Source organism: Moschus berezovskii, chromosome 13, assembly GCF_049115385.1.
Source record: "Moschus berezovskii isolate FMDL1 chromosome 13, NW_MosBer_1.0, whole genome shotgun sequence".
Lineage (NCBI taxonomy): Eukaryota > Metazoa > Chordata > Mammalia > Artiodactyla > Moschidae > Moschus > Moschus berezovskii.
In genome coordinates this window covers 82,597,049-82,620,674 of record NC_142472.1, presented here as the reverse complement: position 1 = coordinate 82,620,674, position 23,626 = coordinate 82,597,049, and the positions used below count along the sequence as shown (strand labels likewise).

General features: G+C 36.5%; 1 pseudogene; it reads right to left on the bottom strand.

Annotated features, from left to right (window-relative positions):
* The window catches only part of LOC148775878 (regulation of nuclear pre-mRNA domain-containing protein 1A pseudogene), a 52,107-nt pseudogene extending 29,310 nt beyond the window's left edge, over positions 1 to 22,797 (bottom strand).
* Positions 22,798 to 23,626: the final 829 nt, after the last annotated feature.

Sequence of the window (23,626 nt, the reverse complement as noted above, 5' to 3'; positions counted from 1 at the left end):
CTGGGATTCTCCAGGAAAGAACACTGGAGTGGGTTGCCATTTCCTTCTCCAATGTGTGAAAGTGAAAAGTGAAAGTGAAGTCGCTCAGTTGTGTCCGACACTTAGCGACCCCATGGACTGCAGCCTACCAGGCTCCTCCATCCATGGGATTTTCTAGGCAAGAGTACTGGAGTGGCTTGCCATTGCCTTCTCCAATCAGAGGCCTGAGACATACCAATAACCAGTCTGAGAATAGTTTCAAAAATAGGAACATTAAGACTTAATGATTGCCTGTTTTTATATGCACATATAAATGTGACTCACTCTTTCAGCCTAATGGTAATCATAATGAACATGTTTTCAGATAAAAGTAGCTGATCATAGTGTTTACTGTATTACATGAAGAGTCTAATTAGTTGCTGATCTAAATTTTTTTCATGGAAAAGAAGTTTTCAAAATAATTCTCCTCTTTGGGAATAAAAACTTATTTTGTGGCTTCAATAAATGCAATATTTTAGAGCCAAGAAGCTACAGAATATTTTTAAATATAACAACCACCTTTCTGTCTTACTGGTTTTCTGGCAATCCAAAGAAAACCCAAAGTTGCCCAGAGTAAAGGAATGAGAAAAGTTGTAAGAAGGAGAAAGACAGGTGAGAATAAAAAAATAGCAGAACAAGGACACCCAGAGGGAACATGCAGTCGATCCAGTTTTCAGTCTTATCTGAATGTGAAATATCCAAGTAGACAACTCTCTGTATAGGAGAAGCAGGGATCCAAGCATTCCTGACTCTTCAGGTTGCGCTGACCTGTTTTAAATGCTCCACACTTACTCTCCTCTCACTGAAACTACCTGACTATTCAGCAGCATCTACAGGAGGAATAACCTCTTAGAGGCTATTTCTTTTTTCTTTCTGTGTGAGCCCATAATGATAGTAGCATATTGAGATCTTACATATGAGAACATGGCTTGCCTTGTTTTAAGTGCTTTACTTGTATTAATTCATTTAATCTTTGCAACAAGTCTTTGAGGTGGTTACACTGCCATCACCACTCTACTGATTGTGGCACAATGAGGTCACCAGACATCCCCCTAAGTCACTGAGCTAGTAAATGGCAAAGCTATGATCTGATCATACAGCATTTGGCTTCAGAATTCAAGCACTTGATTACTTGCTCTACTAACCCTAGAACAGCAGATAGAGCAACAGCAGCTATAGTCCACGTGTACTCTTTATGCCAAGTGCTTGTGGTTTAAAAGATGGGTCTTTATTCCTGCAAAAACAACCTAAGCTACACTTTTAAGATAAGTATTATTTTCCAAATTTCAGAAAGGGACATCATGGCTCAGGGACATCTGTTTGACATGAGTCATATAACTAGTAAAAAAGCAGAGTCAAATTTTTTAGTTGGGTATGTCTGAATACAAAACCTGTTCTCGCTTTTTAAAATGGATTTATTTTTCAATAGAAGGATAATTGCTTTGCAGAATTTTGTGGTTTTCTGTCAAACCTCAACATGAATCAGCCGTAGGTATACATATGTCCCCTCCCTTCTGAACACCCCTCCCATCTCCCTCCCCACCCCACCCCTCTAGGTTGATACAGAGCCCCTGTTTGAGTTCCCTGAGACATAGCGCAAATTCCTATTGGCTATCTATTTTACGGCAGAAAACTCAGAACCTAGTCTTAGCTCTATCACAGACACTGTGATCATAAGTTTCATTTAATCCCCCTAGCTTCAGTTCACTGAACTATAAAATAAAAGTTGTTCTTAAACTTGAATAGTCTTAGAATACCCTTAGAATATTTTCTATAAATGTAGATTTTCTAGTCTCTTCTGAAGAACTTGATCAAGCAGATTTGGAGTGAGGGTCCAATCATTTACATTTTGAACAGTAATTCCTAGAGATTCTGATTCATGTGATGTGTGGACCATGCTTTTGGCTGACCTCACCTTGCAACATCTATTCAACAAATGCTGCTTTTGCTTTGTTCTGTTATGGCTTTGGTTGAAACTCAGCAATCCTATGGTAACCCATATGGCACCTAGACAACCTGGACACTTAAAGATTTAAGAAAAATTGCTTTAGAATCGAATTACATGACCTATTGGAGTCAGAAGGAAAACCCTTCTGAATTCCACAGCCTATGGAATGGGTTAGGCTCTATTTTCATGATATCATCATATCTACAAAGCATTTGTGCTCTCAGGATCCAGGTCCTATGTTTTTATATGTAGTTTCTGTTTGTTTCCCATGTGACATGCAAAGGTGACATACAGAATAGAAACTCCTAGTGTGGGTTCTGCTTTCTCATCCTCACTTCTGCATTGTTGCCTGCAGTTAAACTATTCTAAGCCCCAAGCCTTTAATAACATAATTACTACCCAGTTTCATTTTATTCCTAACACTTTTACTATCTAAAATTATTTTCTCTTTTCTGATATTATCTTTTTCCTGTCACTAGAAATTATTTTATAAAAGTAAGGACTTCAACCAGTTCACCACTTATTCCCAACATTTATTAAGTGCTTAATAGCAGATGCTTACTAAATATTTGTTTTATGAGGGAACACTAATTATATTTTTCAGATTCTACTCACATAAAATAATCAAAATTACTGCCACAGTGGGTCTTCCTCCCTCTGTGGACTATAGAGGAGTATAACAAATCCTCTATAATTCATTCTGTATGTTTTATCATACTTCAATCGTCCTTAAACATCACTTCATCCACACATCTGTAATGATCAAAATCTAATCCCTCCTCTATTAGGTGTAAATTTCCCTCTTACTGTCAGTTATTAGACTGCTAACTACAAACAATTTCTCGGTCTTTATAATTCTCCAGCGCCCAAAGCAAACCACGTGCCCCCACCAGGATTGTCTTGTCACTGTTCTGGGAACACACACACTTCCTCTCGACAATTTGGACTTTCCCATTTGTACCTCACTTGGCCACATTCTTTTTGCTCATCAAAGTCTGGCTCAGGTCTCAGCTTTTTGAAGACAATGTCACTGACTGTGATATTAAACTGTATTTTGTTTCATATTATCCTTCTCTCCTGACCTAGTTACAACCTTTTTAAAGAAAGGGTCCTTCTGTACTCTACAGTGGTGTTTTTTAATGTTTGTCCTAGATCTCAAAGAACATTTTGGATGATACAGAATAACTCAATAGAGTAGAAAGCAAAAACAGCATCAGAGTATTTCACAGATATAAACCTGTGTTTTGTTTCTAGAAACTTTCCTTCTATTAAATGTGTGTGCTACACTGGCTCACAATATAAGAAGTATTGCTTAACTGTGGATCTTAGTTTAAAAAGTTTGAAAGCTCCTGTTCTGTAGAATGAATTACAGCACTGATCACATTATAGAAACTCAGTAAGTACCTTCCACTTGATTAGTTGAAATAGCTCACAATACATACAGTGAATGATAAGTAATCAGGTCCAGTGTTAGATGAACTAATCATGTTGATGCTAAAGAAGTGTACTTAATATGATTTATTTAATTATTAAACAATTGCAAAGGAGGAATTTAGATTACAAATATAATATGACTCACTTAGTATCACTTAAACTTTCCATTATTCTGGTTTTTAAATTTAATCTCCTCTCTAGTGAAAAATCAACTCCAGGTTGTTACTTGGCAAGAACAGGAAAACTAATGAGCTTGCGCTATATTTTTAAGCAATAAGTAAGGGATTTAAAATTGACTTAATATGTTTTAGTTTAATGAATTTTAGAATCTGGGACTTTAACTTCACTATAAACACACTAATTTTAAATCTAATACTTCTCTCCCTGGGATTTTCTATAATCTAGGAAGAAGAATAAAATTTTGAGCTTTTAGTGTTGGTATAAAAAGTGCCTAATTTCAGAAACTAGTTAGTCACCATGGAGGATGAATTAAATGGAATCAGTTTATAATGAAATCCGTGTCATGCATGTTTCATTAGTTTATATTTCATCATCAACCTTTGAGTGAAGCAGAAAGAATGGAAAGAGGATAAGGATAGTTCTTTATTAACTAACTTTTAGTAATATATGGTGGAGAAGGCAATGGCAAGCCACTCCAGTACTCTTGCCTAGAAAATCGCATGGACGGAGGAGCCTGGTGGGCTGCAGTTCATGGGGTCGCTACTAGCTGGACACGACTGAGCGACTTCCCTTTCACTTTTCACTTTCACACATTGGAGAAGGAAATGGCAACCCACTCCAGTGTTCTTGCCTGGAGAATCCCAGGGACGGCGGAGCCTGGTCGGCTGCTGTCTATGGGGTCGCACAGAGTCGGACACGACTGAAGTGACTTAGCAGCAGCAGTAATATATGGAAGAATATGGAGCTCTGTGAATCAATGGCAAACTCCTCTGAAGCACTGTAAGTGAATGAATTATAATAACGGCAGAATCTATCACATTTTTCCATCCAATGTTTTTTTTCAGCAAATTTTAAATGGTTGTATTTAGAGATAATTTCCTTGCCTAATGTCAATTGTTTTTCAAAATGGGAAAAAACAGAAAGTTTTGATTTTCTTTGTTTTGTTTTGCTTTCTTTGCTTTACAGAATGAAAAGGAAAGTCAAGGCAACACAGAGAAAATACAAATAATGAAAATATAGCACACATGACTTTTTGAGGGTAATGATAACTTGTAAAACAAGCAGGGTAGTAAAGTCTACCAAGTCAGGGGTGAGAGGAAGTGAGGCTAAGCAAATGTGGTGAGGGCACTTACAGCCAGCACGGGGATTGATTGAACTAGCATGACCAAACACAGGGAAGAAAAGATGCCCATGACTCTCAGACCATATTTCACTTGGGAATCTGAGAGTCATAAAATCTTTGCATTTTAAAGCTGGAAGGGCTCAGTTTAACACTCTCATTTCACAGAAGAGGAAATTGAATCATGTTCTGCTAAGTTATACAGTATGTATTCCATGTTTGCAAAAATTGCAAGCAGATTTTCAGAACCAGGATTACACACTGGGTAAAATATATCTCAGTCTTCCTCTCTAACACCCTCCTCCACAGCGCACCCTGAAAACTCTCTTTAACCTTTACTTGCCATTATTTTGTCTTTTATTTTATTCATTAATACACCAAGTGTCTTCAAATTTTCAAGTTAAATACTAGACATTGGAAATATATGATTCTCACCAAGTTCATGAACAAATGCATGGATAAGATGATTGAGATAATAACAATACAGAAATATAAGTTAAATAAAAGCAGATTAATGTGTGATTCCTATGATTTTCATTACAGTGACAACTCAGCCATTCTCTAGACATAAGGAGAACATGATGGGGAAGCTGAATCTTAAAGCACTAGTAGAAGTTAATCAGAGTTTTATAAAGAATATGGAATGGAATACGTTTTATTTATATTAACATATGTATGTGCAAAGGTGGGGGGAGAAGACAGATTGTTATGTGGGCACTGATTTTACTGTAGTAATCTGAATGATCACATATTTCCTGTTCAATAGACTTGCTTTTCTATCTACATTTACTTGCCAAGTGATCACATCCTGCTTGTGATTTTAAATACCACCTATTTGCTGATAACACTCCAAGTTATCCCTTTAGCCTGAACTTTTTCCTTGAATTTCAGGCTAGTGTATATCCAACTGCTTACTCAACATCTTGATTTAGAAATCTAATATGCCCAAAAATAAGCTCTGTGATTCTCTTACAAGCCATTACTTACTGAGAATTCCCCACATCTAGTTGCTAAAGTAAAAACTTTAGAACCAGCATAAATCCTTTCTCCTTCAATCCAGACCTTCTCAAAGAATCTCACTCAAATTTTACCATCTCTTCTGCAAGTATTATAATTCACTGTAAGTGTTGAATGAGTCCAATCCTAATAGGTATCTTTGTGTCTACTATTGTCCCTTCCGATATTCTCCTTACAGCAGCCAGATAAAAATGAGTTTCTGTGTCATTCCTTTGCTCAAAATGTTGAAAACGCTTTCCTATTATCTAGAATAAAAGCCGCAGCTCTTACTATAACCATGTGGCCCTCTTGGCCTTACACTACTTCTCTGCCCTAACTGCCAGCTTCTCATCCCTGCTTCACTCAGGCCTACGGTCCTCACTTTTCCTCAAACATTGCAGGCACATTCATGCTCCAGGATCTTTGCACATGCCATCGTTTCTACTGGGGATATACTACCTCAGATATCAAGTCTCACTCTGTTGCTTCTTTCAAATCACAACTAAAATTTTACCTTCTCAGTGAGAAATTCCTGTCCACTGAGGATTTCACTATACCACGTTACATAAAACATATTTATATGTTTTACTTATGTCTTCTTTTTGCTTTTTATTTTTGCAGGGAATGTTATTGCTGTTTTTGCTACCATACACTAGAATGCAAAGTCTATAGAAACAACATTCATTTTTATTAATAATTGATTCTCTCAAGTTCGTACAAGCCAACTCCAACACACCATTCCTTGTGGACATCTGTGATGAAAACATTAGAAATTCCATATTGGAAATCTCTTAGAATAAACATAGATTTTTTTTATCTCTCTCAAATTGCAGACACTCTTGGGCTGAGAAGCATATCAAGTTAAATGAATTATTAATGCATTAGCATAAAATCATTAATTGCTTATTTTGCTTCCATGATAAATTCATTTTGAAAAACACAAAAATGGAATTTGGAAGATGGGGAGAAGAAAGGGATAAGTCTGAAAAGTTATCTTTCAAATAACCCAATATCTGGGTCAAACAGATTGGAAGCTGGGGGTGGGGGTGGGGGAGGCACTGGCTGCTGTGTTGGTCTGATCATTTTGCCTCTGTTATTCTAAAGCAGCTGAGAGAGTAAGAGAGCAAGGTGCTGAACTGAAGGAGAAGTACTTGTTTAGTTCTCAGGGTAGAACCCTCAATGAAAACAGGAGGATTCAAATCAACTTACTTCATCAGTAAGCTGGGAATCAAACTTACCTTGTAGATTGTTATATTGAAAATACATTGAAAAGCTGAATTACATAGTATTGTTAACAACTAGTTTCATATATAGCAAACAGTAGCTACTGTAAATAGGACCAGGAATTGAAGTACTTTGAGAATCCAGCTATTCACTGGTGGTTCACAGGGTTACATTTCATTGTCCCCACTGGAAACACCAGATTATAAACAGTTTATATTTTTAAGCATAAAGTAACATGGTTACTCCACAGTATTTGCTAATAATGTTTGGTAAAGGAAGCTTCTTCCATAAAATCATTATTCATTGTCTGGTTTACGATAGTTATTGTTTTATACAAATATAGAAATATGATCTTAGAAAATGTAGGATCAGTTCTATTTTTCTATGACTCTCTAAAAACAGATGATAGAGAAAGTCAACCTGAGATGGATACAAATAAGTTATTTCTTTTCATTTAGCATGTATGTCATTCTTAGTCCTAAATAGGATGCAAAAGAAAGGCAACAATATCATAGATTACAGATAAAGTTCAAGAAATAATTTTTAAATGGGAGTATAGATGCCCATTTCTTAATGTTTTGTTTTCTTTTTTAGGTCCAGCAATTAGCCATGGCAAGTGAGTAAAAGTGAAGCTCTTACACTTCTCTGGCCTCTACTTTGATATTTACAAAACTCAGCAGTCATTGTAAATTTTACATTTTGTATAAATTTCACATCTTATGGCAAAGTAGTACAACAAGATGTCATAAATATTTGATAAAAGAAGTCAGAAAATACCTGGGAGGAAGCAAAAATGGAAAGGCCAGCGATTGGGGAGTTTAATCCAAATGAGTGCACAATTATTAAGGAGTGTGGCTTGAGCTGGACAGAGTCAGCATTGTAGGGGGCATTGGATGAACTGAGGAATCAGGACTGATTAAGGACAGCTGTTAGAGGGAGGAGCTGAGAACTGCAGACTCACCCATGTGAATTCAGTGTAATTGACTCAGATTACCCCAGTAGCCTCAGCTCCTCTCAAGCTCTATAAGGCAGCTATTTCTTTTAGAAATAAACTCTTTCTGTCATTAATTTCTGTGATGTCCTGAAGAATTATCTTGCAGTAGCTCACAGATGTCTTTGCCAGAAAGCATCCAGACTCATTATGAAATACGACAAGAAACAGCACAACTCAAAGCAGCTTGGAAACAAATGCACACTCTTTGTCTCTCCCATTTTTCCCAAGAAAATGCCAGAAACTCAAAAGTATAAGTTTGAGGAATTCCATTACCGTATTTCACGTTTGTAATATGATTTGTTTCCAAGAACCGTAAATCGTGTTGCAGTGTGAATATCACATTCCTACTCAAACTCCAAAGGGAACATGTAACTGTTTGGGGTGTTTTGGTACTCTACTTAAGGGCTCACTGAGACCTGGAAAAATCTGAATTTAACTTGTGAGGATTATGTAACATAGTATTTCAGCAGAGAATACATATACATTGGCTCTAAAAAAGATAAATAAATGTTGTGGAACTCTAAAGAGAATTCTAAGGACTATGCCAACTAGAACAATTTAGTAAAAAATAGAAATCAAATAACACTCGAAAGAAAATTTAAAATGTCTATATTCTCAAAAATAGCAGAAAAGAAAGTTGATATAAAAAACGTATCACCAGCATGGAAAATGTATCCGCGATTGAATAATGACTTCAATTATTTGGAAGAAAAATTGTAAGGTAATTTTTTAAAGTTCTTTGGAGATAAAAGCAAAGTTTCAGATTTAGACACCTTTTAAATAAAGAATTCTGCACTAGCTTTAATCATTAACATATTATCGAATAGGATGATAATAAATTTGTTGTATGACTAGCAAAAAATAAAAAAAGGTGTTACTACATTCCTGTAATTAACCAGTTACTCTAGCTGAAACATGTCAGCTGCTATATTTCCCCAATAAATGAATGTTAATACCACAGGATTTTTAAGTGAATTGTGAGGTCATAAGACACTTCTTCACATCTACTCCTATACCATTCAGCACCTTTTATAATAAATTTGTATTTTTGCTTTTACTATTTTCTTAGTACATATAGAAAAGGACTTCTTGGGTCATGATAATATTTAACTGGTAGAAAACTAAGATCATTTTAGACCAGTGCTCCTCAAACTTGACTATGCATGCAAATTGCCAGGAGATTTTGCTGAAATGCAAATTATGGCATACTGTTCTAAAATGAGGCCTCAGAGTCACCATTTCTGAGCTGCACCGAGGTTGATATATCACCACACTGCATTTGGAAGTCAATGGCTATTGACCTTTTCTTTGAAATAGTTTACTTAAGTACACAGAATTACACATTACCTCACTTTAAGACAGCGTGTTGATATATATGTCAGAAACAACATAGGTAACATCTATAAGGAGAAACTGGCCATCAACACACTTTTGCCTTTTTCTAATTCTTCCTCTGCGTGCTTCATTGCTATTCTTCCTTGAAGCTAGAGAACACCTTAACTAGAATGAACCGTAACAGAAAGTGACATTAATACAGGTAAGCATGAAGCCTTCACAACACAGACTATTAGCTTGGATTTTGTTGACACTTTCTATCGCCTTCTTAAAATATGTGTCAAGCAATATTTTGTCCTAAACTTTGATTGTCATTGCATAATATTATACCAATTTTACCATTAAACTTCAGATTTATGTTTACAAAATATTTTTAAGGTTGAATCTACTAACTTTTTGGTTCAAGTTGGCACTTGCATTCTCGGGCCTATTACCTGTCTTACACCTTGGGACTCTGAAAAGTCACATTTAATTGCATTAATGGCTGCACCTGTAAAAAATTCATATATACAAACTGTTGTGATAATCAATGGTTTAGTATACTTCGTATCCTTTCCACGCATGAGTGCATGCTCAGTTGTGTCTGACTTTTTGCAATTCCATGGACTATAGCCCACCAAACTTCCTCTTGGAAGTTTCTAGGCAAGAATATTGGAGTAGGTTACCATTTTCTACTCCAATCCTTTCCATAGTTACATACAAAGTATTAGAGACTGCCTGACTCCTGTAATAATATTTGCTAATGATCAGATAGTATATCATCTCTGCTAACAGGATCAACAGATACTGCATAAAAATAATTGCTGATACTAAAGAAAGCCAAGAAGTGTTATATATATACTCAGAAAAATATGGATTATAGAGTAGTGCAGAAAGCAAATTATATGAACTCACATACTGATTGTAATTGCTATTCCTTCAACAATTCAACCATCATCTTAATATTTAGGAAAGGATAAAAATAGCAAAGGCAAACATCCATGCAAATAACCCTTCTTCCTTCCCTGTCCTCAATTTATCTTTTGCATTGCATTTGGAGCCCCAAGCAAAACCTCATCCTTGTTCAGTATGCTCAGATCTTTTTAACATGGAATAGAAGAGTGAGATTGTAACAAAATGCGGGAACACACAACGCCAACTATGATCCTGGCCATGATCACTTTAAATTAAATGACCCCAGGAAACTGAAGGCACTGTCTACAGAACATCCAAATAATTTCTTGTGAAGACTTCATGCACACATTGCCAGGAAAAGAGAAATGCAATTTCTCTCCGACTGCTTGCTACGAGTTAACAGATCTCTGTCCTCAGATAACAGACCTGAGGCACTAAAGGTGAATGTTTCAGCTAGAAGAACTGTGGAGGTGTGGGGAAAGACACAGTAAATACAGAAGGGAAACTGACAAACACTGTTTCCATAGGCAGAAATGACGGAGAGAAGTTACTGATGATTGTAAATAGCATAATAAAAGAAAGGAACATAACCTGAATCAAGGAAATAAATTACAAATTGGAAAAAAATATTAGAGAATGCTTCTTAAGGTTAGCCAAAACAAAAATAGGAAAGGTTTGTTTTTCTAAAGTGGCAGTGTAAAAAAATTATGTATGCAGCCGTTTTGTGGCTAGACATTTATACATGTATCATTTTAAATATATGGAATGATACAAAAATGAAGTGAAAGTCACTCAGTCATGTCTGACTACAACTTTCATGGAAAGTCTTGAAATGTACAGTCCATGGAATTCTCCAGGTCAGAATACTGGAGTGGGGAGCCTTTCCCTTATTTCAGAGGATCTTCCTGACCCAGGAATTGAACAAGGGTCTCCTGCATTGCAAGCTGATTCTTGATCAACTGAGCTATCAGGGAAGCCAGAATGATATAAAACAAGTTTGCTTATGTACACCTAAAAAAAAGTTCAATTCAATGATAGAAGCACCAACATTACAATACAGGAGAACTAGTCACACTTTATACTATGTACATGAAACAGATCCATTTCCACCACTGCCTATGATCTGTTTTGGATTTTGACATTTTCTATATCCTTATTACAGAAACTGCTCAAGATGTGCCAGAGAAGTAGTCACCTTAGTGCTAGGGAAAAAAAAAAAAGCTTAATATTTAATGTTCCATCTAATCTAAACTCTTTTTTAGCAAGCAAGATATATATTTTTAAAAAATAGCCTTAGATCAAGAAAAGATCAATACAAAGCCTAGTATTTATTTAAGATAGAAGTTCATTTTAATGTTGAATTAACAATATTTTATGCTGAGTTGAGTTGAATGCAGGGAATTTCTTTGTGGGTGCATTTTCCTTAATTTTCATTGCCCAATTAGCTGGGGCTGTCTTATTCATGGTTAACAGGAGCAAGCCAGATCACTTTAGTAAACAGCTCAGTGGTTAGGTCTGGCAGTTTACTCATGTGTAACAAGAAAGCAAATTACCTTGCAGACTTCAGAAGCAATATCATAGAGGAACTAATATCTAAAAATCTAAAAGCAATGAATATAATGAATATAAAAGATTGAGGTTAAGGCTGCATTATTATTTTACTCACTATTTTGCTTTATTTTCTCGAAGAATGTTACGAAAGAATACACCTCATCTTTATAGGCCACTTAGATGAGAAGTTTTGTGAAAACTGCCACCTCCTATGAAATATAGTGTCAATATACATAAACAATTTTAAACCTTATGAATTTCTGAAGGCAACAGAGAAACTAAGCCTTCTGGGACTGCCCCAACTGGGGTGACTTTTATGCACAGTACAAAGGGACTCATGCATGGCCATGTATTAATTGCTAGTTACTGCAGAAATTTCTCATTGAATAAACATCACTTACATGAACAGATTGCATTGAAACAACTTTGATTGTTTTAACAAACTATGATATCACATCCTTTTTTACAAGTGTGTATTAAAATAAGTAGAGATATTTGCCTTCTGGGGCTACAGTGAAAATGTTTCTATCAGATTTTGAAATATTCCTAAATTTTATATGTATCCTAGAAGACTGAAAATGAAGGCCAAAAAATGAAAGAAAAGAAAATGCAAACACATTATATTAAAAACTGGGAAAGTATGCACTTTTTCTTAAGTTGAACTTAAACATAACAAATCAAAAACTATGAAGCAGAGCAGGTATTTAGTATAATTTTGCTTAATGACTGATTAAGTGGATAATGTTTTTACTAGTTCAGTTTGAAAGTTCAGATAGAAATAAGAAAGAGATAATGTAAAGTTTTTTGTTTTTTTTTTTTTGACATAAATGTACTGCACCAGAACGTAAAGACTTGGGATCAATGCTCATACTACCAACACTAAATGCAAAATAAAATAGTATCAGGGAAAGAAAAGTTCATGCAAAACCTATGAATATATACATGATTTTGAAGCTTGAAGTGTAAAAGAAAATATGATAAGGAAAGGAAAGGTGTCAAATGAAAAGAAGATTGCAGAAGACATTAAGACAAATAATAAGACATTTTTCAAGCATGGAAAGAACAAAAGGTCAGTAACAGAGAGAGTTGAGTTTCTTACAGATGGCCAGAGCAATTTACTGACTGAAAAGACAGGCATTGCTAAAACAAAAATCAAATGAGTTCATTGCCTTCCTATTCTCAGAGAGGGCTTGAGGAACAGAATCAAAAATAGACATAAATCTCAGGGGAATAAGGAAAAAACAAAACAAAACCAAGGGAGGACTGCACTGAAACAAGTGTTTAAAAGTAAAATCAGTTTTTTTTTTTTTTACAAGAACTGAAAAGTGCTTATATCCTTAACAAACATTTTATTTTATATATTTTTTTAATTTTAAATCTATAAAGAGTTTTGGAAGCAAAAGTGTAGCAGAATCCCACTAGCCTCTTTTCCAAATTTGTGAGGTGACTAAAATTGGGACAATATGGGACAAATAGGATCTCCAAATTGAATTAATTTCTCAGTAAGAAAAATAGCATTTGGAAATATTAGTAGTAGATTTTAGGGGTCCTCAAATCTATATCAACTGCAGTGAAGAGAAAGTCATCAGGTAATTAGGGTTGGGTTTACCATCATTTCTGTTATATAGCAAAAGTAGCACCTGTAAAAAAAAAAAGTCTGTCTCAGTAGAAATGGCTAAACTAAACAGAAAATTTAACTTAAAATACCTATAAAGCATCACAACACTTTCATTAAGAGAAATAATGCTAGAAAAAAAGGCATCTTGTTAGGTCAAGACCCTGGTTCCTACTGTTCAACCTCTTGAATCACTAAGCTGATAATTTAAATGTACAAATAGCCCTTGAGTTAAATAGTGAGAGGTGGCTTTAGAGCACATCCAGGTATAGAGTTAGTGAGCAAAAATGAATTTCATTAGTACTCCTTTAAGACCAATTAGCATAAAGTAAGTAGAGACTGGTGGAGGTCAACCTGTAAGAACATAATCAAAAGAAGACCTGTTCTAAGTATAGAAGAAAGACACACATTTGAAGAAGGAATATGGCAAGAAAAATATCTTAGATATTGTTAAATGCTATGCCATCTGATTTATGCTTTTTTGTGATGGATATAGCTATGAAGGGAGAAGGCAATGGCAACCCACTCCAGTGTTCTTACCTGGAGAATCCCAGGCAAGGGGGAGCCTGGTGGGCTGCCATCTATGGGGTCGCACAGAGTCGGGCACAACAAGCGACTCAGCAGCAGCAGCAGCAGCATAGCTATGAAGAGGACCAAAATATTTTCCTTCCAGTCTGTAACTTTGGGTCATATATATATACATATATGTTGGGATGACGGGCTGGTTAATTTTATGTGTCAACTTGTCTGGACCTGCAAAGGGTTTTGGATGATATTAACATTTAAATTAGCAAACTTGAGTGAAGCAGACTACTTTCCAACATGTGAGTGAGTCTTATCCAGTCAGTTGAAGGCCTCAGTGGAACAAGGACTGACCTTGCCTAAGCAAGAAAGAATTCTCTCAGCAGATTGACTGTGGACTTGAACTACAACTTCTCCTGAGTCTCCAGTTTGCCAGCCTAGTGCATCTGTTTTGAACACAACAAGTTCCACAACAACATGAGCCATTTCCTTAAAATGAATCTCTCAATACATAGAGAGTACATAAACATATACATAAATAGTAGACAGAGAGATGATAGAAGATACTGGATAAATGATGGTAGATAGTAGGCAGATAGATATCCTATTGGCTCTATGACACTGGAGAACTCTCCTAATATATGAAAATAGATGACAAGATTAAACAAGCACTGTATATTAGAATTTTAAATCCTTTAAATAACCTGGTGTCTGGCACAGTTGAGGTCCAAATGCAAGTCATGATGATGGGACTTAAGTGAGTTACTCCATTAACTCCTTTACGTTGAAACCCATTCCAGTTACCTCTTTGTTTGGGAATGAGATTTTTTCCAAAACTGCAGAAAACTTCAGTTCAGTTCAGTTCAGTTCAGTCGCTCAGTCGTGTCCGACTCTCCGCGACCCCATGAATCACAGCACGCCAGGCCTCCCTGTCCATCACCAGCTCCCGGAGTTCACTCAAACTCATGTCCACAGAGTTGGTGATGCCATCCAGCCATCTCATTCTCGGTCGTCCCCTTCTCCTCCCGCCCCCAATCTTTCCCAGCATCAGAGTCTTTTCCAGTGAGTCAACTCGTCACATGAGGTGGCCAAAGTATTGCAGTTTCAGCTTTAGCATAAACTTGAAACCTCTTAAAACCCTAGTCAAGTAAGGTTTTAAAAGAAAGTGTATCCTAGAGAGAAACCAGAGTCAATTTCAAAGAGTGATGAGGATTCCAAGTGAGGAATGAAAGGGATCACACAAAGTGAAAAAATGCAGTGTCCACAACGTGAGCAAGTAAGAAGGATTACCTCTTTGTTCTTTTGACAGTAAGCTCCAACCCAAACTGATTAATGTAGCTCAACAATTTAGTCTTAAAATGATCCAAAATCAGGTATTTCTCCAAAAGGTTGAAAAATAGGTGAAATAGAACCTTGGCGTTCATCTAGAACAATGATTCTGAAATAGCAAAGTGTGTCAAGATTTAAATGAATCACTAGTTCAGGGTCAATGCATGTTATAGGATGCTCGGGGCTGGCATGCGGGGATGACCCAGAGGGAGGATAAAGGGAGGAGGGAGGTGGGAGGGGGGTTCAGGAGGGGGAACTTATGTAGACCCGGGGCGAATTCATGTCAATGTATGGCAAAACCAACCAATATAATATTGTAAAATAATTTGCCTCCAATAAAAAATAAATTAATTACAAAAAAAAAAAGATTTACTCAAGGGAGGCTTTAAGTTAGTAGATTTTAACTGGGGTCTAAACTTGCAGAATAAAAAAATGGAGAAAATTCTTCAATTGGTTTTTTATAGTATTTCTTTACAATATAGAAAAAGCTACTTGAAGAAATTGGATTACTAATATAAGTAAACTTTTAAAAAATGAAATAAAAAAAGAAAAAATGCTGAAGAATAGAAAATATACAAGCAGCATGTAAATGTGATATTAGAATCAAAAGATGAAAGATAATAATTCTTAAGTCTTAGACTTAAAAAAAAGAAAGAAAAGACAAAAAAAGAAAAGAACAGGCATAAGCCATTTCCTTCAATCATGAAGTGGTGAAAAGCTAACTATTAACCATAAAATCCACAATGGACTATAATGTGAGGGAGAAAAAATTTTTGCTACATGTCATGTTATTTCAACTTTTATTTATTACAAGTAGTTAGTATTACCCTAACTAACAAAATCAGTAAATAAACAGTAAAATACTGAAGAAAATCAAATTAGTGATAATCATACATGATATGGTATTTTCCATGCTTTCTGCTTACAATAAAGCAAACAAAATTTTAGTTTTAAATAAAGTTAATGATAAACATAAATTTTTAATTAAAACATTCATGAAACAATTATATTTAATATTTTGCATTTCAAAATATATGTTATAGTCTAAGTTGTGTTTATTAAAAATAACTGCCTTAGCAGTATTTCAATGTTCAAATGAAACAAGTATAAAAAGTTATCATTTAACTCTAAAGTAAGAAAAAATAGCAAACTAAGTTTAATAATAGAAAGGGAAAGAATAGTAACAATTAGTGTAGAGATTAATAAATTTTGAACTTAAAATATACCTGAAGCACATCCCAGAGTAGGAACTTTTATATTAAAAATATGGTCAGAATTATAATTAGATAAGGAGAAAAAAGTATATACAAATAAAGAATTCAGTTCAGTTCAGTTCAGTCGCTCAGGCATGTCCGATTCTTTGCGACCCCATGAATCACAACATGCCAGGCCACCCTGTCCATCACCAGCTCCCAGAGTTCACTCAAACCCATGTCCATCGAGTCAATGACGCATCCAGTCATCTCATTCTCTGTCGTCCCCTTCTCCTCCTGCCCCCAATCCCTCCCAGCATCAGAGTCTTTTCCAGTGAGTCAACTCTTCACATGAGGTGACCAAAGTATTGGAGTTTCAGCTTTAGCATCAGTTCTTCCAATGAGCACCCAGGACTGATCTCCTTTAGGATGGACTGGTTGGATCTCAGCTTACAGATATTCTAAATAAACTGCAACCGAAATCACCCAAAGACACAAACCATGATCACATATAATTTATTCCGTGTTTAGTTTTATTCCAGAAGAGACATTACTATGATTCACCATGCTAGTGGATTAAAGGTGGAGAAACTGTAGGTCTTAAGAAATGTCTAAAATGCATCTGGTAAATTCCAAAATCCATTTCCATTTAAAATTGCAGTAATGAGTAGAAAATAATTTTAAATTTTGATAGTAAACTAGATGTTAATGTTTTGGGAAAAAGCCAGTAACAGAAATAACAGAGACAAAGAAGGAGGCACTTCAGCTTAGGGTGAAGGTCTACTTGGTGTGAAGTCTCACTACCATGGTCTCTAGTCAATAACCCTTTTGAGTCAATCTGACCATTATAATATTCTAGGGCTGAGATATGTCTACAGATATTTTCTATTTTTCCTGAAACTCTTTTCAATTTCTTTAGATAAAGATTTTACATGTTATATATGTATATAATTGCCTATAATAAAGAGGAAAATAAACTACAAGAAAATGTCTGTAGCATATTTTCAAAGTAAAAGAGTATACTGTAAAGACTGTGTATTGTCACTATGCTTATTTAATTTATATGCAGAGTACATCATGTGAAATGCTAGGCTGGATGAATCACAAGCTGGAACAAGATTGCAGGGAGAAATATAAAAATCTCAGATACACAGATGATACCACTCTCATGGCAGAAATTGAAGAGGAACTAAAGAGCCTCTTGATGAGGGTGAAAGAGGAGAGTGGAAAAGCTGACTTAAAACTCAACATCCATAAAACTAAGATCATGGCATCTGGTCCCATGGTTTCATGGCAAATAAAGTGGAAACACTGGCAGATTTTGCTTTCTTGGGCTCCAAATCACTATGGATGGTGACTGCAGCCGTTAAATTAAAAGACACTTGCTCCTTGGAAGGAAAGCTATGACAAACCTTAGCCAGTTCAGTCACTCAGTTGTGTCCGATTCTTTGCAACCCCTTGGACTGCAGCATGCCAGGCTTCCCTGTCCATCACCAACTCCAGAAGCTTGCTCAAGCTCATGTCAAGTCGGTGATGCCATCCAACCATCTTATCTTCTGCCGCCCCCTTCTCCTCCTGCCTTCAATCTTTCCCAGCATCAGGGTCCTTTCTAATGAGTCAGTTCTTTGCATCACGTGGCCAAAGTATTGGAGTTTCAGCTTCAGCATCAGTCCTTCCAATGAATATTCAGGACTGATATCCTTGAAAATTGACTGGTTTGATCTCCTTGCAGTCCAATGGCCTCTCAAGCATCTTCTCCAACACCACAGTTCAAAAACATCAATTCTTCAGCACTCAGCTTTTTTTCTTATGGTCAAACTCTCAAATAAACCTAGACAGTGTATTAAAAAGCAGAGACATCACTTTTCTGACAAAGGTCAGTATAGTCAAATGGTGAGAGTTGTACCATAAAGAAGGCTGAGGGCCAAAAAATCGATGCATTCAAATTGTGGTGCTGGAGAAGATGGTTCTCTTGGACAGCAAGATCAAGCCAGCTAATCCTAAAGGAAATCAATCTTGAGTATTCTTTAGAAGGACTGACGCTGAAGCTGAAGTTCCAATACTTTGGACAGGGAAACCTGAAATGCTGGGGTGCATGGGGTTGTGAAGAGTCACACATGAGTTGGCAACAGAACAACAGTAACATATACAGATATGTATATACACAGAGAAAGAAATATGAGAAAAATGAAGACTAAATATGCCTGAAATATGACTGAAAACTATGCTAAAATTTTAATAGTGACCGATATTTCTTATTGTAATTTGGGGTGACATTTCTTTATATTTTATACAGTTTCTGGTTAAAATTAACTTATAATTTTCTTTATAACTAGAAAAGCAACTGAAGCTGATTTAAGTAAAATACATAACATTTGAGACAACAATTACTCCTTTGATATGAGACCTTAGTGAAATATTTTCAAGGAACATTAAATCTTTATTCAAAAACATGTTCATTAAAATATTACTGAAACGAAGGAAAAATTGGAATTAATTTTAAGGTGTTGACGTAATTGTTAGCATATGATAGCATGGTCAAAGATGATTTTTCCAAAGCATATTATGGTCAAAAGAGGGTGTAGATAGGTAGATGACTTGATTTCTTACACGAAACCCACCAGCAATGGAAAACGTGGACATTGAGTTTTCTCCATCCCAGATACAATGGCTTAATTTGGACAATCGTATAAGGCAAAGTTTTCTCAACATTGTAGCCTCTTTCTGGTTCAGACCATTTTCATTTTGTTCCTAAAATTTAAAAGTTTCACCAGGAAGTATAAAAGAAGTGAAAATGAGACCTCATCTAAGTCTTGCATTCATAGATAAAACAGGAACTAAAATCCTTTGTATAAGTTGATACATTACCATATGCTAATCAAAGAAACTGACACAAGTTTGAAAGAAAAGAAATAAGCCCCACCTTGGGGAAATGTCCAAAACTGGGGAAGAAGCAGGTAGGAATGCCACAGACAAGCCTGGCAGCAACAGGAGGGAGGGTCACTGACCATTCTTCTCTCAGCCGAACTCAGTTCAGAAATTTCAAATTTCTTAATTAGACTACTCCTCCTTTAAGTCCCCACTCCTTATAATTTACAATCATTCATTAAGTAGAAGTTCATTCTGGAGAAAAATGAAGGCTAGAAATAGTGTCAGTTTCTGAAGACATGAGGTGAGTTTGCAAAACCCCAGCCTCAGTTTCTTCTCCAGAATGAGGTGACAGTAGTCCTCACAGGGGTTGTTTTCTGGGAGTTAAAAGTTATACAGACAATGACAGCCTAACACTGTGTCTGACACATAGTACTTTGCACAATTTTTTAAATTATTATTAACCTATGGCACGTGCACTGTCACAATCAAGGCCAATTTCATGGGCAGGCAGTCTGTGCAGTCACACAGAAAACCACAGTCAGAAAAACTCCCATGCTGGAATTCATGCTTTGCTGTTACCAACTTGAAATTCTTAATAATTTTTTAACAAGAGGCTTCAGATTTTCATTTTGCATTTGCTCTCCCCAGTTATATAGCTGCTGTTGGTCAAGAAAAGAGAGCCCCTATTATACAGAGTAAAATAAGTCAGAAGGAGGAAAACAAATAGCTATGGAAGCATGTGTATGGAATCTAGAAAGATGGCACTGATAAATCTATTTGCAGGGCAGCAACGGACACACAGACTTGGAGAACTGACATGTGGACCCAGGGAGGCATGGAGAGGGTAAGCCAAACTGAGACAGTAGCATTGAAACACATGCACTGCCCTGTGTGAAACAGCCAGCCAGTGGACATTTGCTGTATGATGCAGGAAGCTCAAAACCCTGCTCTGTGACCACCTAAGGGGTGGGATGGAGTGAAGTTGAGGAGGGAGGGGACGTAGGTACATCCACGACTGATTCGTGGTGACGTATGGCAGAAACCAGCACCATATTGTAAAGCAATTATCCTCCCATTAAAAATAAATATTTTTTTAAAAAAGTAAATACAATCATGCATATCACAACAACAACAAAAGAATCATTTGACTTTATCAATGCGATTTAATTATTTTGACTGTCATAGTACTACTTTATGGATTCTCCTTCTATACTCCATGGCTGTTAATGAAACTCATGGTTGCTCTTTCTACATAATCTCTCTAGGGTAAGGAAGCATATGATACATATAGGGCGCCTTATGGCTCCAATCTGATTTCAAAAAAGCACAGTCTTCACTTTGATCAAAATGATTTAAAATCCTGAAGATTTATGGCAATTTTTGAGAAAGACAGTTTATAATTTATTACATGGAGTGATGTATGTTGAAAGCACCTTGTAATCCACACAGTGTTATGCTAAAAGTACTTCAGTTACTTAATTAGCCACAACATAAAAAAGATTTATGCAGTTTCAGGTGGCAAAACAGCAAACTTGCAAATTAGACATTATAGGAAGTAAGTCACAATTGTAAAGGCTTCTGCAAAGTCATCAAACTGGATTCTAATTAGTAGTAGAGTCCACTTTAATCACTTGAAAATATCTACTCCTGTATGTGTGTTTTTATAGAACCCACTTTGTTAAAAGCAGAATTCAGTAAAGGGCAGAACATCTTATCTGCCTCATTTAAGTTGTAAAGGATCAAGGTCAGATTTTTGAGTTGGATCTGACAAGAAATTGATGGAAAGTACAGAAGAGAGGCATATTTAGTTCTGTTAGAAATCCATAGTGAATGATTTTTTAGGGGCTTCTTTCTAGGTCAGCACTTTTGGTTTTTCAAAGTTCCAGTTAAAATGTGCTGCTAACATTAAGATACTAAACGGTATTAATCTGAACATTTTTCAAATATATTCCATACTCCACAGCTGTGAATTAATGTCTATATCCCAAAAACTTTTTTTTAATTCCTCAATGTATATAAATTATAAACAAATGTGATGATATCTGAACAAATAACCTGAGTGACAATAATTCTTCTGGCAATTCCCAGAAATAATCAGCTGCTGAAATGAAGTAACAGCTGTTCACTAGCTCTGTCACAGAACATGCTAGTCTTTTAAAAGGAGAAGATAATAGATAAAAACACTACTACATATTTTGCAGCATTTTTTGCCTAGCATGTTTCAGACAAGTAGCAAGAATATTAAAGCATTTATGAAGCGACCTTTCAGTCCATGTCTACAGAACCAATCTGAATGAGTTAACCAATGGGATATATGAAGAGGAGTAGAATGGCCGATGTTTGCACCTTACATGTGTGGGCTGCGTTGCTTTAGTTGTGTCTGACTCTTTGTGACTCTATGGACTTTAGCTTGCAAGGTTCCTCTGTCCATGATTCTCAAAGCATGAAGACTGGACTGGGTTGCCATGCCATCCTCCAGAGGATCTTCCTGACCCAGGGATTGAACCCGAGTTTCTTGAGTCTCCTGCATTGGCAGGCAGGGGATTTACCACTAGCGCCACCAGGAAGCCGCTTACACCTTACAACTGACTCATAACAGATGTTTCTGTATGAACATTGGCAATTGGGATTGATTCCATTTTCAACGTTTATCATATGATTGCTATATTCAAATTGCAGTGAAATGCAGTATGAAGATTAGAGTGCTGAGAACAAAATATGAAGACATATCAAAATACAGAAAGGTTTTAAAAATAAGGCAATATTAAACACAAAAATAACTCAAAATTTGCTGTTGTTGTTCAGTTGCTCAGTCATGTCTAACACTTTGTGACCACATGGGCTGCAGCCCGCCAAGCTTCCCTGTCCTACACTGTCTCCCAGAGTTTGCTCAAATTCGTGTCCATTGAATCAGTGATACAGCCAACCATCTCATCCTCTGTCATCCCCTTTTCCTCCTGCTTTCAATCTTTCCCAGCATCAGGGTCTATCCCAAGGAGCTAATTAATCACATCAGGTGGCCAAAGCATTGGAGCTTCAACTTCAGCATAAGTCCTTCCAATGAATATTCAGGGTTGATTTCCTTTAGGATTGATTGGTTTGATCTCCTTGCAGTCTAAGGAACTCCCAGCACCATAATTTGAAAGCATCAATTCTTCAGCGTTCAGCTTTCTTTATGATCCAACTCTCATATCCCTACAGGACTATTGAAAAAACCATAGCCTTGACTAGACAGACCTTTGTTGGCAAAGTGATGCTCTACTTTTTAATACTTTTGTTTGTTATAGTTTTTCTTCCAAGGAGTAAGCATCTTTTAATTTCATGGCTACAGTCATGATTACAAAATTTCCACAGGTCTGGGGAAAAGAGACTCTCAGAGGGCACAAACAAAGCCTTGTGTTCAACAGGACCCAGGGGAAAGGAGCAGTGATCCCCTCAAAAGACTGAGCCAGACTTGCCTGTGAGTGGGAGTCTTGGGCTGACAGTGGCCTGCTGAGGAGTTGTGGACACTGACACCAGCAGTCCTGGGAGGCGCAGTGTGCTGGCGTAAGTCCTTTTGAAGGAGGTCACCATTGCCCCACCATGGTTTGGCCTCAGGTTAAACTATAGGAAGGCAATACAGCCCTACCCCTCAGAAGAAAATAAAAGGAACTTGCCCACCAGAACAAGACCCAGTTTTCTCCACAGTCAGCCCCTCCCATCTGTGGGATAGAGAAGACTCCTGCAGTGTTGGAGAAGACTCTTGAATCCCTTGAACTGCAAGGAGATTCAACCAGTAAATCCTAAAGGAAATCAGTCCTAAATATTCATTGGAAGGACTGATGCTGAAGTTGAAGCTCCAATACTTTAGCCACCCAATGAGAAGAACTGACTCCTTAGAAAAGACTCTAATGCTGAGAAAGATTGAAGTCAGGAGGAGAAGGGGATGACAGAGGTTGGTGATTGGATGGCATCACCATTCAATGGACATGAGTTTGAGCAATCTCCGGGAGTTGGTGATGGACAGGGAAGCCTGGCGTGCTGCAGTCCATGGGTTTGCATGGATTCAGACATGACTGAGCTACTGAACTTAGTCCCTCCCATCAAGAATCTTGAGCAAACCTCTTATCCTCATCCATCAGAGGACAGACAGAATCAAAACCAAAATCACAGAAATCTGACCAAAATCATCAAATGGAACTCAAAACAGTAATTTAAAAAAGAATAGCATTTTTGATAAAATATATATCTATAAATGGATCACTTTGCTGTATACTTGAAGCTAGCACAATATTGCAAATTAAAGCTTTCTTAATATAAGTGGATAATTAATAAATAAACCAGTTCAGTTCAGTTCAGTCGCTCGGTCGTGTCTGACTCTTTGCGACCCCATGCCAGGCCTCCCTGTCCATCACCAACTCCC